Here is a 12,845-nt window from a genome sequence, read left to right as displayed (position 1 = left end):
AAGATGTGTCACTTTGCCCACTAATTAGTCCCCAATCGCTTTTCTTTAATGCCTTTGGAGCTGATTCATGAAGATTGGCAGGGAAAGGGCACTAACAGCGGGATTGTGCCTTTTGCATCTCCCTGACGAGTTACCAGGCTCAGCCCAGAATTTCCCTAACACTAAGGGGAGTGTATGCAGAAACCCTGCATTCCAACAAATGCTCTACATGCATATGGGTCAGCCCAATTTTAATTGATTCTTTTTTTTTTCTCTCAGATTCCCAGACTTATGCAGGACATGCTGCAGAGCTGGTTCATGATTTACACTTTTAGAAGGAGCTCTACTCATAAACCATAAGGATAAGGTTTATGCTCCAGGCCTGCTTCCTAGAGTAGCCAATCTTAGTAGCAATACAGAAAGCTCAGGAATGAGCAGGACCTTGCCAATGAGAAGCTCTTGCCAAGCTTTTCAGCAAGGGCTGAGACCAGCTGGCCTGGCTCAAGAAGGATGCAGAAGTACCCAGAGCAGCAGCTGCACTTTGGCTGCAGCTGCCCCCAGCCACAGTTCCAGCGTCTCCTCTTTTTGCAACCTGTGATCAGGACCTCAGTGCACTGCAGGCTGGAGGGGTGGGAAACCAGCCCAGAAAAGGGGCACCAGTTAGCAAAGAGAGCATCCTCTAAGTAACAAGGCAAATTGTGCAGGGGTACAAGCAGCATTCTTTCAGAAGCACTGCTGGAAACATCCCACAGAGTAGATAATGCCAGAGAAGAGCATTTCCCTTTAATGGCCCCTTTGTTTCTTTTTTATTGCATCTGAAGTGTGCAGTAAAAGGAAAAACATTTGAAGCCATAAACAACTACAAAGAAACAGCTTGGCATCTCCTGAAATACACCACAGGATTAGGTGCAGGCAATTTTAGGAGGGAGAAAGGTGGTGGCACAAAGGAAGATGATCCCCTGCTGGAGGAAATCTCACCCCCACCCCGAGGGATGTCTGAATGAAAATCCCACACTGTACTCCTCACCACTTCTGCTCTGGGACTCCCCTGCTGGCTCCATGGGCATCAGGCCCCGGGGATTATGGTGTTCCTGGGGGAAGCAGAGGGTGTGGATAGACACAGGGACAGTCCTGCAGCAGCACCATGTGTTGCAGGTCCTAGAGATGTGCTGAGGAGATTAGCCAAGACAAGGTTTATGTCACTGCACTGCAGCATAAGGAATCGAACCAGCAGAAATCCACCCCATGGACAGTAACAATGCAGTAATGTCAGAGCATCTCTAACTGAACTGTGCCTCACTGGCAAAATTTTGTCCCTCTATCTGAAATAACAATTCTTTTTAGGAATTAATAAGGTACCAAACCCCCACAGTGTGCAGGATGATACAGAACCCATCTAGGAGGTTTGGATACCTGCTCCAAACAGTACATGAAGCAAAGTTGCAGGATGGGAGCAGCCTGTGCTGCAGATACTACAGGACAGCATCACTAAGGCTCAATGGGATGAGCAAGCTCCAAGTGAAAGGTTTTAGATGAGACTGGGGAAGAGCCCACGCTGAGCTCACTTGCTACTTGCAGAAGCTCATATCCAGCACAATAAGCAATTTGTCTGTCAACACACCAAGAGCTCTGATGCAGGTGAGGCAGACCTGTTCTTTACAGCTCCAGCACATTCTGGACAGATCATACAAATTGCAGAGCCAGAAAAAGCTTTTGATTTGGGGAAATTAAGGCTTGGTTCTGCTGTGCTAATGAGCATTCATTATTTGAAGTATCGAAGCCAGAGGAGGGAGATCCTGGAGCAGAGTGAAAATACAGAGGTGTCAGGGAAGAAGCACAATTGCCTTCCCTTCAGAATCAGGGCACTCTCACACTAAGGCTGCTACAGCATATCCTGCACAGCAGCTGAAATGAGAGTTGCCATTGAAGGTAATGAAGATGTGGATGAGCTGGAGATGGAACAGCTACAGTCCAGCATTTCCTATTCCCTGGCTCAGCTCTGCTTTGAGCAGAGAATGTCACAAACTCCAGGCAGTGGGAGAGGCTACAATTGGTGGGACTGAATATGGCGGTTTAACTGGGGTCATCCTGGGGTTGTGAAGCTTGATCTTTTCCTACCTTTCAGCTGCACTCTCTTCATCTATTCTGCATAGGCTTCTCCTTTTACATTTTCACCTTTCAGCAGCACTCTCAGTAACGGGCAAGTGTCTGATACCCAAAAATCATTCTACCTCCTACCCTTTTCGGAAAGAGCACATCCACCTTATTATTATAAAAACTTACTGATTTCTAAAAGAGCTTCAAAAATCCAAGTAGAGAGCAAATGGTGTAATTAGCAAGCGAATTACACACTGCAACATGATGAAGAGTGAACAGAGAGGGGTAACTTGTTGAGATCTATCTGCAAATAAGCCTCCCATTGGAGCAGGCTACAGAAACAACTAGTCAGAAACTTACTACATCTGCATGAGTCACCACTGGCTTGAAAGCTGCAAAAAAAGGTATGAGTTCACTGAATCCTAATTGGCAACAAACACATGATCAGTCTCAGAACTAGTATAACAACTTGGTTTAGCTTGAAAAACAGGTGTCTGCCAAGGAAGCCGGGAACCTCCCTTGGAATAGAAAATGTGGCCCCCTCTTGTCCAAATTATTGTAACTTTGAAAGTATGGGGCTTTCAGGCAAAGGTATGGGAAAGGAACTACAGTTCTTTGCTGCTATGTGTGTGTAGAACAGGCAGCAGCAGCGGCAGCCCCGAGGAACAGAGCACAGCCCCAGGGACAGGAGGAGCAGAGCACAGCCCCAGGGACAGGAGGAACAGAGCACAGCCCCAGGGACAGGAGGAACAGAGCACAGCCCCAGGGACAGGAGGAACAGAACACAGCCCCAGGGACAGGAGGAGCAGAGCACAGCCCCAGGGACAGGAGGAACAGAGCACAGCCCCAGGGACAGGAGGAACAGAACACAGCCCCAGGGACAGGAGGAGCAGAGCACAGCCCCAGGGACAGGAGGAACAGAGCACAGCCCCAGGGACAGGAGGAGCAGAGCACAGCCCCAGGGACAGCCTCGCTCGGCTGCGGCCCCTTCCCCTGCGCTGCAGTTCCGGGCACAGCCAGCAGGGGCGCTGCTGGCTCCCGGCCGGGCAGGGCCGATGGTTCCCCGCGCCTGCAAGGGGCGCTGTGGCGCGAGCTCGGCCGCGGCTCCCTCACGGTAATGGCGGGCGGGCCGGGGGCTGGAATGGGCTGCAGCGGGAACCTCGGAGCGGAGCTGGGACGGCAGGGGTGGGAACACTCCAGAGTGGCAATGGAAATGGAACAGAACCTCCACAGCTGTAGCAGGGGCTGCAGGGTGTTCCGGCAGAGAGGGGTGTGGGATTACAGTGCAGTGACAAACCCGGAGCAGCAGCAGAGTAACGGCAGGGCTAGGCAGTGACAGCCCGGCTCCTGAACACGGCCGGGAGAGGCTCCCTTGGAGGGGGAAGGGGCTCGGGGTCTCACGTTTTCCCTGAGGTACCCAAATAGATGGTGAGGGTCCTTTCTGCTGAGGTCGGGTGTTAATAAGGTCCCAGTTCAATGGCCACTCCCAGGAGCAGAGCCCCACTCACAGTAGAAGAAGACAGAACCCCATAGTGGTGGTGACAAATTCACCCCACAGTGACCGCAGCCTCTTGCCCTCCCCTCAACAGTGAGAGAGCCAGGAGCTGCACCCAGCCCCTTCCCTAGCCCAGATCTCTGGTGTCTCTGCCCCTCCAAGAGAAAGCCCTCAGCAAGAGTAGCACCGCACCCTTCCTCTGAACCTGTGGCAACTTCTTGGGTTTCTCTTAGCAACAGATGCGAGAAAATTCCCTGAGAGAAAGAAAAAGAAAGGAGCAATCCTAACCTCCAATACAACTACGAATATGTAAACAATACTGCTGCTCTATAAAGTTTGTAGAAAGACGTTTAATAACACCTAATGCTGGTTTTAATTTAGCTAAATGCTGTAAAACAATGCCAAAATAGGAAAAAACCCACAAAATCCCAAACAATCCAAAATAATGATTTCCGTGCCCAAGAGTCAGTAATCAAGGACATGAAACCGGTTAATAATAACATTTAGTGTAGATATTGATTACACTGCTGGTTGTCCAGCCAGCAACACCTAATTGAACTAAAATTATTCGCTCTGCATATCTAATTAGAAGGCACAGTCTCAAGGCTGCGATACAATCTGTCACTCAGCATTAGGCTTTTATATGAGACATAGCTGATGACACTCACTTGTGCAGGGTGTGGAGGAAATGCCGGTGCTGGACCCACAGCTCTGGTTTGCAGCAGATATTACTGTTTATGACAGCCTTGATCTTTTTGTTGCACATTTACAGACCCTACTGCTGTGCACAGACATCCCACACTAAATCTATCAGAAAACATTACCCCTCTTGGCAACACCAGCTCCGCTGTGTCAACCAGCCAAAACAGGGCTCTAAATGAAGAGTACAACTCAGATCATATGTTTTGCTAATTATGCATAAGAAGAAGACGTAAACAAGCTCCATTAAGATTATTATGCATGAGTTCATGTTTTTGCACAATTCACAAATTACCTATAACTGCTTTTCTCAGATAAATAAGGTTGGAATGATACAGCTGACATTTTTTGCCAAAGACTATGACTTCACCACAGCTTTCAGAGAAATTACCCTGAGATTTATGGTCTTATTAACCTGTGACCTTGATATTATCTGATGAGACTTGATTATCATCCTCATCTGGTGGCTGAAAAGAGTCCTTTTCTTGATCCAGAAGACTCAGAGCACAAGCAATATGTCTCTGAACTGAATCTGAGTCTGAAAGAAATTGTCCCAGCTGGGTATGAGCATGGATAGGCCGGTTCTGTCTAGGAGAAAAGCTGGGTGAATAGGATGAACAGATAAGATATCTTTCTTTTCTGATTCAAGTCAATTTTATACAAACTGGGAATGCTAAAATAGACAAAATTACTAGAAGGCATTGATACATAATTCCCTGATCGCACCAAGCTCACTATGCTCCTGCAGAGAAGGATCAGGACAAAAAAAATAGGTTTCCTGCAAGCATCATCTCCACATCCTGAACAAACATATCTCCATATGCATAAAGCCACGGCCTCTCTCTAGAGCACAACGAACATGTTGCTTGGCAATACCATTCTGTTTTAAAGCTCTCTGTTCCCCAGCACTTCTGGTTTCGCTCCTAACTGTATACCCACTCGGGATGTCCTGTTGAAAAATGTTGGGAAGCCGCTGCGCTTGATTTCTCAATCCCTTTTTACTTTTTAACAGTGCATAATCAGGTCAGGACAGACTTGTGACTTTTTAAATTAACCATATTATTATTTTGATATTATATTTTTCTGGATCGTTAGATAAGAGGAATGCCTTTCTAACCCGATGTTACTCTGCTAATTGCTTCAGTTGTACCTGCTGAGCATTGGGCCACTGTCCAACACTGGAAAGAACAAATTTGACATGAAGAGATTGCCTGTTTTTCTATAGTATCTCCTGGCAGAGATAGAATGAAATTACCTCTCTGAGATGAGAGTAATGTGAGACAAGTCTGTCATTTCAGCCAGAGCTGCAGGCAGCTTTGCTGGAGGAGAGCAGTGATCAGCTTCTTCCCTTGACCAGGCTATACACAAGTGGGAATTAATCTTACCTAATGTTTCTTAGATTTATAAATCCCTGAATGACCTTCCTGGATCTCTTTAAAATAGTTTTGAAGCACTGCCAGGTTCACCAACCTTGCATCATTTCCAAAATGATGCTGATATGACAGCCTTTGCTTTAATCAGCAGTGGGGTAAGAGCACCTTGTCCCAGCAGCTCTCTTCACACCCAAAGGGCTTTAAAAAGGTAATTTAAAGATTTCTTCAGAAATCTCATTCATTTTCTAAAAGTGGCCATTATGAAGGACAGCTCCTGTAACATTGAGGGCCCAGTGGATGGGGGGCAAAAATCTAGAGGAAAAAAAATCTAGAGCAAAAGTCTAGAGGAACCCAAGAGGAGCTGGGTTTTAACCCAACATTAACCCACATGTCTATGAGCTGCTGCTACCATTGAGTCAGAACGTGTGCTTTGCCACGGATGTGTTCAGGCATTTGGATTCCAAATGCAGCTTGCTCAGGGGCTCCTGCTTGTGCAAAACTGTGCCCAGACCACAAATTAAGGTTTGCCAGTGGCATCATGTTCTCCTTGACTATGACATTCATAGCCTTTAACTATAGGTATTTAGAATTATATTAATGTCTCCTATATTATGTAAGGCAGATTAGAGTTCTGTTCCATTTAATCTTGCTCATCCATCATTTATTTAACTTTGCATATTGTCATTCAAGGCAAGTATTTTGAAATCAAAGCTCCATTAAACCTATTCAATTATCTGTTGTTCTGGGTAACTGTTATCACTGGGTGCAATAGCTTTTATTAACTGAAATAGAACATTATGAAAATGAAAAATATGTGATTGTTAACCTTGGAGCATCCCCAGGTCCTCATTTTAAAGCAGCTCAGGCATTAATCCCACAACTTATAAATAAATGATTACTAAAAAAAGACTAGGAAAAGTTGTAGAAACAGACAACTAAGCAATGTCTTCCATCATTGATTCTGCTTTTTTAAGCAGGTAGATCTTTTTTCCATGCAGCACACAGGAAGGCTTTGATGTTTTATGTAATGCTGTCGCTCACTGAAAGGCAACTTGAAGTTGAGTATAAAATGCGGACTGCACAGAGAGCCCAACTTCACAGCTCCTGCTCTCCTATTTGTGAAATGCTTCATATTTAAGAGTATTTATACTGCTTGAAAACTATGTTCAGAAGAGACATATTGTGGTGACTCTGTCTTAATCACTTTGTAATTAGATGTACATTTAGTAACTTCAAAGTAAGGGGAAATATTGGTCTATTTCTGTACTATTCTTACTCTATGTCATGCTTGTAAAAACTTCAAAGTGTCTAAAAAACCAGTCTGATTTCATACATAATTAGGTATGGAACAGATACTTCCAAAGAGCAGCCTAAGACAATAGCAACCCACTTTCCAGCCCTTGGCAAGAAACAAATCAAGACAGAGACAACAGCAAGAATAGCTGATACCTGAAATCACCTCCCTGCTTTCCAGAGCAAGAAATCTTATCATCAGACAATCCATGTGGTCTGTGTATTGTCAAATTTCTCATTTGTGCCAGGAAGTTATCTAGGAAATCTTATAGACTGAAATATATTAATTGGTCAGAGATAGGTGCCTAGATCCAGAAACACTTTTAAAGCAGGGAGTTGCTCTAAGGGAAGCTCTCCAGAGACCAAAGATACCTGATGCAGGATCACATAAAGCAGCCAGCAACAAGGCAAAATTGCACTGTGAAATTCCACTATGCTTAGACACAGTTGTTAGCTTTATCCAGGGAGAAGTTTAATCCAGGCTTCCTTGTAATCCTTTTCCTATTGCTGACCAACACCACCTCCCCCAAACAGCCCAAAGCACTCTTCATGGGAAACATTGCTGGCACAGCACAGCCTGCCATCCCCTCAGCAGTTCTCTGGTGCAGGAATCAATGCAAACTCCTATTAAGGCATATATTTTTCTGTTCTTCAGTGCAGAGAACCAAAATATACCCTTGAAGAGATGCACATATGAGATTAGATGACTTACAGGCAGCATGAACAGCAGATGTACGTGGGTATTGACTACCTTTCTTGCTCCAAGTAATTACTGCAGGCTACAGTGAAGAAGCTGCAGTCTCCCAAACACCTTCAGTCACATCTCATTGGCCTCCAGCCAGATCAGCCCACAAGAATCTTTTCAATCACACAATCCTATAAAAACCAATTTGGTTTCATGATGGTGATGAATCTGTCCTCTGACTAACCTTATTATTTGCTTGCTTGCTTTGTGAAGAGCCAGATCAGACAGCTTCAGATTTATCCATACATTTTCAGTGTTTTGTTAATCACCCTATTGCTTTATCGATGTTCCCATATTGGACAATCACCTTCATCAGAAGAACACTTGCTAATTGTCAATACTGGGGAGGCTGGACATTTGTGATAAGTCTGATTAGCAGAACAGCATTTCTGTTGTTCTATCAGAATGTAATGATCAGCTGTAAAACAGGAGGATAAAAACAAGTGGGAAACCAAAATGCTATGTGTTTTCATCCATGGGAAATCATGCCTGACCAACAGCACATGATTCCTTACAAGAAAGCTTCCTTGTTGGGATGGGGAAACACACTTGTCCTCACCTATCCAGAGTGTGGCAGTCACTGAATTCTCCTTAAGTGAGTTACTGCTTAAAGATGGAGTGGCTGGGAATTAAGAGCAGGAACCAGCTCCAGTGGGATTGCCAGCAGGCTGTGCTGAAAGGAGACTTCTCAGAGCAAGGGCATTATCAGTGATGACAATCCAGCTCATGGATGTCATTAAGGATCCTGGTCCATGAAGCAGCTGTGGTTTTCAAGGAACATGCCAAGCTCATGTTCAAGGTGAGAGCTGTCTTACAGAGGGAGATGTAACATCAAACCTGTGTGAAACTGCACTGTATTACTAGGCTTCTCTTCTTCTAAAACCTTGAAACTGAGAGTCAGAGAAAAGGTGACATCAGAGGGACTGGTTCAGATAAAACAGAGAATGCCTTGAAACGAGGCACAGCTTGGCTCAGCTCTGCTCTACATCGACCAGGTGATCACTGACACAGACCCATGTGAAAGAATAAAAAATATACTTCAGCTCCTGAAGACTCAAGATCTGGGGAAAAAGAAAAGCAATCAACAGTGCAATTTTATTCTAATTCCAAAACTTTTGAAGTCTGCTGCAGTGAAATGGTTCATAATGAAGCAATTTCTACCACCACTCTGAAGAGATGTATGGGCCAGGAACAAATCAAGAGCCACTCTACCAGAACCATTGCTCTTGAAGAGCCATCAGAATTGCTGCTGAAGTGTCTTCAGTGCACATGACTTAGCATTCAATCACTGCCAGGCTGATGCCAGGCTAACCAGCCCTGCACAGGTCAGGGTACTGTTGGGGCTGAGCCTGGGGCCCAGGTGGCTTCTGAGCTTCTCTGTTCAGGACAAGGAGTACAAGATGCTCTCATTTGCCTCTCAGAAACACTTCACCTCTAAATGACTGAGCAGTGGAGGAAAAAGGGATTTTATAATGCCAGATGCTGAAGCCTGTGTCTTCAAGGCTGTCTCTCACAGGGTGCACCAAAAAGGCTCAGATGGTACAAAGGGCTGATGGCAACTCCTGCACCAAGCCAGGAGGCTCTGCAGTGACCTTCCTGTGGTCACCAAACCCTTGGAAGTTTGCAGGATTTCCTCAGCTCAGCTGGGACAGGCATGAGCAGGGGTGAACAGGGGTGAGCAGGAGCAGCAGCACAGCCAGGACAGGCACCTGAGGCTGAGGCAGGTCCTGCCCCAGTGCCAGGAAGGCTCAACCAGGGCAGCTTCTGGAGCAGAGCACCACAGTGAGACAAGCTTAGCACTCACCCTAATCAGCTGCCTATTACAGGAACAAAGCCCATTAATTTTAATGTTCTCCCATTATGCTGGAGGCATTGTGCTCCCACACTCCCTTCACCTGACAGTGAAGACAAACACGGAGACAAACAGCAGCTCATTCCTAAAGCAGCAGCAGCTCTGCCCCATGAGCCCCAGACTGAGGGACCAAAGCTGGGGCAGGAGCTCCCTGACACCCAGGTACAGCGTGGGGAATGCAGAAATCCTGCCCACTGCCCCTGCAGGACTTCCCCAGAGCAGGATTCGTTTCTGGCTGAGGGGAGGTGCTGGTTTTGCCTCCAAAACCATCCCAATCCCTCTGTGACTTTAAGGTGATCTGAGAGACCTGAGCAGGATCCCAAACTGCAGCAATCTGGGGCACAGAGACTCCTGAGCTCTTCCAAGGGCAGGCAGAGCCACCCAGCCTCCGTCATCTGGTACAGAACATCTGCTCGTTAGAAACTGCAGTTTTCACAGAGAAAATGAAGAAAAACAAGTGGAATTTTTCACTCTTTCTCGCTGAATTTTTAAACTGAAAATACCACAGTTTTCAAGAAGGCCAAAAAGGAAAAAAAATTACGAGACAGGACATAAACAGAAATTAATAAAAGTATTTCCACAGGATTTTTTAAGCATGAAAACCTTTTTATAAATATCTATGGAAAGATTACTGCTATTTTAGATAAGCTGTGGAGTCAGCATCGAGCAACAGATTTTGCTGAGCATCCGCTCCTCTGGAAACATTTCCCAGGATAGAAAGCAAAACACCCAGAATTTCTCAGCACACTCAATTTGCTAATTTTGTCCAAGGAAATCTACCCTCCAAACTGATCCCTTCATGTCTTAGAGCAGTCCCAAGAAAGACCAGCAGCACTTTAGACACTTTGGCCATCCATCAGCCCTTTGTACAACACACTGCACATACAATACAATACATTATCTAACTCGTGTTCAACAGTGTTAGAGCACAAGACCTGTCCCATTCCACAAGCCAGAGGCAGCATTTCCCTTCAGGCCCTGCAGCATCCAGGTGCACATATAAAGGCTTTCTTCAAGGGAATTACTAGCAAAGCCAGCAACTTCTACCATGCAGATCAAATAATAATTTTAAATAACAACTTTAAATAGTGGATCTAATGAGATTTAACCACAGGTTTGGGTTTTTCCCCTCCTCTGGATAAAGTCCTTGTACTATAATTTATTTATTAACATAAATCCTTACTTCAATTGAGATTAATCTCCTGTTTTGCACTGCTGGGAGCTGAGCAGGCACAGGGGATGTGGGTCCTGCACAGGGGAGCCATGCCCAAGGAATCCAGGGTTTTGTGTAAGCTGTGGGGACTGGAAGTGTTACCAAAATGGCACTGCTGGTCACAAGGAGGAAAAGAGAATTCATGGTGTCCATGGATGGTGCTGGAGAGGTGCTGGCAGCTGCAGTTTCACCCCAGGGAGTTGCTGCATCTTCTGGACGAGGACAAGATGCTCCCCTGAGCAGAGCATTTGTCCTGAGATGCTCCCCAAGCTCATCTTCACTCATACATTCACCCACATTTTTTTGCCTGTCCCATGATTAAGAACAACTGCACTACTAAGACATGCAGATGTGAACACAGCAGAGAGCAGATTTTGGGCATAAAGATGCTTTTGGGGATAGAGAAAATCAGCATACAGAGACAAATCTCCCCATCTAGTATGTTTATTTCCTGACAATAGTAATTCCAGTTAAATCAAGGGAAACACCCAGAAAATAATTTAGTCTCAGGAGTTAATTCATATTCAGCCAGACAGAATGAGTGACAGTGTGGTTCCACCCTTGGTTGGTTGGATTTTAACAAATATATTATCTGGAATTGAGCAATCATCCACCACCCTCTCTCAGCAGATGGATTTGTGGTCCAACCCTAAATCTGCTCAGGACAGAAGTGCCATTTTTACTGCTTTTGGATGGTGTTGGTCAGGGCTGGCATCCCAGAGGCTGTGCTGCCTCAGGCACTGGGCACAGGGAGTAGGATTTGGGGCTGGTCCATTCACCAGCCTGGGTGAAAGCCAGCACCCACTAATCTCAGGTATCACTCTGCAGAACAGGAGCTCCACTTAAAAACCCAATTGATTAAGGCTTATACAAGCATACTTTTATTTTTTGTATTTTTGCCAAAATTAACTCTTTAAAGTGTCAGTGCTACAACAGAACTCTGAAAAGTAAGGTATTTGTCAGGCAGTTTCAAAGATTTTAAAAATTGGAGAAGTGAGTTTAAAAAAGGGAGGTTCATTTGAAAACTTTAAAGCCAGTTTACCTGATAAATAGTACAAGGAGAAAAAGCATAATTAAAAATAAAGTTATCAGGCTTTTAATACTACATTTACCAGACAAGCTAAATATAGCAGCATTAGACTAAAGCATTGTCTTTAGTAGGCTTAAGTTTCAACAATTCATTTTCTGATTAGCATCTACATGAAATCACTCAGCACCTTGCTTTTTGAAAAAAAAAGGCATATAGTAAATTTTTATCTGTTTAAAGAAACCCAAATCACAGTGGGCTAAACACAGAAAAGGAGAGTGATAACAGAGAATGATGTAAAACCTAATTAAAGACCTCTGGCTGCCGCAGAATTGAAAACCAATTAAAAACCTCTTTTGCCTAGGAAGGTCCCAGAAGAAATTCCTAAATCTTAATTTGCTTCTGTCCTTATCTGTGCTGTGACAGGTCTCTGAAGCCTCCTTAGCCAGGCCAGGAAGATAAGAGGGCAGTGAGCAGAGGCACTCAGGGTCTGCCTCCCTTCCCCAGGCAGAGCCGCCGGGACCGCGATCTTTAATTACAGAGCACAACCGGGTACTCCATTAGAGAAAGGATTTTTAAAGCCCCATTTAGAACTTGATATGCCAGCCTCAATACCTCGCTGCCAAGTCCAGCCCTGATGGAGGATGAGGGATGATACTCAGCCCAGGCCATACTTTGAACCCACCTCCTCCTGCCAGCACTTCCAGATGCTCCCAGCTCGGGCTGTCTCCTACCCTGCTGCACTGGGGTAGTCCTTGGCAGACACTTGATACCATTTTGGTTTATTCCTGTAGGGAATTATCAACAACACAATCTGGGAACACTGAAAAAGACTTTTTACAGGCTTATGCTTAATTTAAAAATCTAATTTAAATTCTTAGTAGCCTTTCCTTTTTATAAAATTAACACTTAATTCCTTCTTTGCTACTTGAATGAATTCATGTCTGCAGTCAAACAGAGAAGATGAAATTGGAAATTCCAATTCTAGGGTGTCATACCACATATAAGTACAGTAATTTCACGATTATAAGCCGCACCATTTTGACTAAAATTTTGGTCCGAACCCGAAGTG

This window comes from Catharus ustulatus, chromosome 14 (assembly GCF_009819885.2).
Source record: "Catharus ustulatus isolate bCatUst1 chromosome 14, bCatUst1.pri.v2, whole genome shotgun sequence".
NCBI lineage: Eukaryota > Metazoa > Chordata > Aves > Passeriformes > Turdidae > Catharus > Catharus ustulatus.
Note: the sequence above shows the minus strand (reverse complement) of the source record.